This window comes from Lontra canadensis, unplaced genomic scaffold (assembly GCF_010015895.1).
Source record: "Lontra canadensis isolate GAN:19392208 unplaced genomic scaffold, GSC_riverotter_1.0 scaffold3, whole genome shotgun sequence".
Classification (NCBI taxonomy): domain Eukaryota; kingdom Metazoa; phylum Chordata; class Mammalia; order Carnivora; family Mustelidae; genus Lontra; species Lontra canadensis.
The window spans coordinates 7,922,294-7,927,211 of NW_022630997.1; the positions used below are offsets into that span (position 1 = coordinate 7,922,294).

The 4,918-nt window shown below is 37.0% G+C and overlaps 1 non-coding gene across 1 annotated transcript; it reads left to right on the forward strand.

Annotated features, from left to right (window-relative positions):
* The first annotated feature begins 805 nt into the window (after positions 1–805).
* LOC116858595 lies at positions 806–912 on the forward strand. Its single transcript, XR_004380949.1, has one exon. It is a non-coding gene; the product is annotated as a U6 spliceosomal RNA (small nuclear RNA).
* Positions 913–4,918: the final 4,006 nt, after the last annotated feature.

Below are 4,918 nucleotides of genomic sequence, written 5' to 3' on the forward strand. Positions count from 1 at the left end.
AGAAATGGAATCATAAAGTAGGTACTCTTGCCTGCCTTCTTTCCTCAGCATAATTATTTTGGGATTTATACCTGTTCCTTCCTTATTTGTGAGTGTTCATTTGTATAGATACAAGAGTTTATACATTCACCTATTAATGGGTTTGGATTGTTTTTAGTTTTTGGTTATTATAAATAAATCTGCTATGAATGTTCACATTCAAATCTTCGGAGATATACTTTCATTTTTCTTGGGTAAAAACCCAAGAGTATTTTATGTTGAAGTTTTTTGAGAAACTGTCAAACTGTTTTTCAAAGTGGTTGTCGCATTTAACACTTTTCCAGAAATGTATGAGGGTTCTTGTTCCTCTAAATCATAGTTATCTATCCCTTGTAATTGGTAACTTTTTAAATTTTTGGCTACTCTGATAGGTATGCACTGGTACCTCTTTGAGGTTTTAATTTGAATTTCCCTAACGATTAACAATGTTGAGAATCTTTTCATGTGCTTACTTCCCTCTGGTATATCTTCTTTAGAGAACTCTCTATTCAGATCTTCTGTTCATTTTTGAAAATGGGTTTTTTTTTTCTTATTATTGACTTCATTTAATTATTATTGGCTTTTCAGGGTTATTCATTTATTCTGGGTATAAATCCCCTTTCAGAAATATAATTTATAAATATTTTCTCTCATTTTGTGGCTTTTCTTTTGTTCTTTTAGCTATCTTTTAAAGAGCAAAAGTTTTAAACTTTGTTGAAATTTAATTTATCATGTTTTTCTTTTATGGATTATGTTTTTAATGCACTATCTAAAAACTCTTAACACAGTGCTCGCTTTGGCAGCACATATACTAAAATGGGAATGATACAGAGAAGATTAGCATGGCCCCTGTACAAGGATGACATACAAATTAAGGAAGTGTTCCATATTTAATAAAACAAAAAACAAAAACAAAACTTTTAACATAAAGTCACTAAGGCTTTCTCCTATGTTTTCTTCTGGAAACTTTATAGTTAATAGAATTTATTGTTTTAGATGCTACATTCATATTGAGTCAACTTTTGTATATGGTGTGAGGTATGGATAGCCGATTGTTTCAGTATTATTTGTTGTAAATATTAGACTTTCTCCATTGAACTGCCTTTGCATCTTTGTCAAAACCTAGTTGTCCATATGTGCATGCATCTCTTTCTGAATTCTATTTTGTTCCATTGAAGTACTCGTTGGTGTCCTAATACCATACTGTCTTGCTTACAGTTTTATAGTGAGACTTGAAATCAGGTAGTGTTAGTCCTTTATCCTCATTTTTCTTTTTCAGAGCTATTTTGGTTTTTTGGAATGATCATGGCTTACCTGCATGCTGGAGGAGACTTCTGCAGACCTCTGGGATGCTCTCTCAGGGCAGCTCTCTTCTCTCTGGTACTCTGTCCTTTAACTCTAACCACCCTGGTGTCCCCAGACTCTCAGCTCTGTCTCCTCAGCTCAGTCCATTATCTTCTGAAAGTTGGCCTTGCCCTATGCCATGTCCTGGAAATACTCTCAAGGTAGGAAGTGGGGGAAAATCAAAAGACTCACTTAATTTGTTTCTTGTCCCTCAAGGGTTATTGTTCTCTTTTACTTGATATCTAGTGTCTTGTAAACCATTGCTTCATAGATTATGTTTGTTTTTTGGTTGTTTCAGGATGGCGGGTACAAGTGTTACTCCATCTTGGCTGGAGTAAAGCCTCAAATATGGCTGTATTTGCAAGTAATCTCCTATAGGAGATATAAAAAATCAAGACACTAATTATTCTTGTTTTTCTATTTTGGCTTTGGTCATCGGATGAACATCTATACCTCAATGTGGAAATAGTCGTAAGACATTTTGCCCAGTAATGATTGGGTCAAAACAACAAGCTGTAATCATTCAAATTCCCTTGGAATTGAAAAGCAGCAAAGTATTTGGTAACTTGTGGGCATATGGTGTGTCTGATACAGCAGACATAACAATGTATTTCCTAGAAATGTTGCTTGCCAAGGTCAGTTCAATTCTACAATGCAAAGAGGTGTGATGTAGACTGTTCTTTGGAAAACTGAAGTAGTTCAGCCTGGAGAAGCATATGTAGTATGTGTGGTGGGGAGGAAGAAAGAGAACTGTAGGGATCAAGGGGAGTTATTTAAAGAAAAAGCTGGAACACTATGCAAAGTCTAGACATGGTAGCATAAGCAACCTTGTACACAGTGCTATGGAATTTGGATTATACTGAAGACAATGGAGAATCTGATGGATGCTAAAGAGTTTAATGATATTCATACTTTACAAACACTATTTTGGAAAAAGTGTATGGGCAATGCTCGAACAGGATTTGGGTATAATCATGCAATATGTAAGAGATTCATTAAGTGGATTCTGGAATAGTTCTACTGAGAATTGAGAAAGACTTTAGAGAAACACTAACATGGGGTTGTAGAAAAGCAGGTGAGTTTAGGAGATATTTAAGAGACAAAGTCAATAGAACTTTGGAATTGTGTAAACATATTTAGGGACTAGAACGTGATAGGGAGAGAGGAATCTGGATTTTTGACTCAAATAATGGGAGAAGTTGGAACAGTTGAACAAACAGATGAACATAGGTGGATGTTTGTGTCCACCTATGTGTGTATCAACAGACCTTCATGTGATAATTTGCTTTTTCTTAGACATTTCAATGTTATTAAGCCTCTCTCAGTTATATCGCATAAATCCAACTCATACTGGCTTAAGGAAAAAAGGAAATTTATTGGCTCTCATAATTGAAAAATCCGAGGTGTCTTTCCTCAGGTATAGCTGAATCCAGGTGTTTAGTAATCTGTAAATTGTCACTCTTCTTCTTTTGGCTCTGATTTTCTCTGTGTTGCCTCTGTTCTCTGAGAGCCTATTTTGTGTGTTTGTATATGTGTGGGGGTGGCAACTATGGCTTCCATTCTATGAGTTAAATAATCTCAAAGGAAGGAGAATGGATCTTTATCAATGGTTCCAGTAAGAGAGATGAAATGGACTCTCATTGGATCAGTCTGACTCACGTGCCCAACACTAAGTCAATCACTGTCCAGGGAGATAGATTATTCTCATTGGCCAGAATAGGATCATGTGACACCTCTAGAAATCTGAGTCAACTGCACCAGAATCATGCAGACTGAGTGTGATTCACCTGCCCACCCCTTCCAAGGAAAACTGAAGTGCTACCACAAGAATGGGACTAAATGCTGAGTAGGCAAAAACAACTCCTGTCTCCCATAATTTACTTCTAGTTCTAGAGCAGCTGCACATTTGATGAATGAAAATGCTTAACTTTGGCCACTCTTGAGATCCTGCCTCACATCTGCTTCTCCATCATGGTAGCCTGTTTTCTTGTCACTGGGAATCATGACTTCTTTCAAAGAGGGAAGACTGATGGTGTACATTGTTACCATGCCCTCCTGCAGTGGAGCTGGCTTCAGTTGATTTTCAAGCAGCTAAGGAAAGAATCCATATCCCCAGTCTGTATTCATAGTGTGAACTCAGTGTGATTAATAAAATGCCTCCTGAATAACAATGCCATATTGGCAATTATATTTATGGGATGTGCTTAGAAATAATAGAGCTGCACAGTTTCACTGAGACAGGGACAGTGAGAATCAACAGGCACCTGAGGTATCATCCAACCCAGTGTTGCTCATGCTGTCAAATTCTGATTGTTTATAACATTGCTTTCTCTACTCCATGTGAGAGCATTTTATTCAGATGTTTGCATGGATTCAAGAACCTCTGTTGATGGTTTTCTGCCACTTTGGGAACCTTGATCTCATTCAGCCATCTTCATTTTGACAATTAAGGAAATTAAAAGAAATTGGTAATGAAGAGAAGTGATTTACACAGAGTCACATGGAAGAGCTAAAACAAGAACCTGTGTCCGTTGGACTCTTCTAATTTTGAGGTTTTTCCACGACAGTTGACCCTTGAACAAGGCAGGAGTTAAGGAATCCATCCTCCCAGTCCCACACAGTTGAAAATCCACATATAACTTTTAACTCCCCCAAAACTTAACTACTGGTAGCTTACTGTTGACTAGAAGCCTTACTGATAACATAAATAGTCGGTTAACTATTATATGTATATATATTATGTCCTGTTCTTACCATAAAGTAAGCTAGGGAAAGAAATTGTCATGAAGAAAATCATAAGGAAGAGAAAATAGTACTGTACCATGCTTATTGAAAAAAATCTGCATGTAAGTTGATCTATGCAGTTCAAATCCATATTGCTCAAGGGTCAACTGCATATCAGGCTAAACCTGTTGCATGTTCCGTTGATACAGAAAGACTTGGTATTCTAAAAAATACCGACATTTAAGAGGAATTGCTAGAGCAATTTTTAGGCAAGTTAGACTTTTTCATTGTGTTGCTTTATGTCCACTTTTTAGAGGAAACCCATCCTTGCCCTCCATGTTTAATAAAAAGGGAAAGGGACCTGTCATGTGTTGAACAGTTACTCTGAAGTTCTTTAAACCGCCTGACCATCTGTCAAGGAGCTAGTGTGATTGTCATTTTATAGGTGATGGAAGGAAGCTCAGAGAGATTGGAAATTGCCCAAGTTTGCACAGCCTACAATGGGGAGGGCTTACCAATCATCATGGCTGTGCCTTGTTTGTTCTTTAATGAACATTTTCTACAGGTAAGCAAGGACACTTCAAAGATGCTGAAAAGGTCATTGGCTGTTGTTTATTTACTAGACTGTCAAGGTGACATGTAAGCAATAATAGTAACAACAATAAAAATAATTTATAGCACTACATTCTTCAAGGTAAGAATATGCACTTAACCTTTCAGACCTTCAAAAAAGGAGGAGGAGGGGGTGGGAGGAGAAGGAGGAGAAGAAGAAGAAAAAAAAGCTTGCACCTAACCGTTCAGACCTTCAAAAAAGTAGAAGGAAGATGAGGAA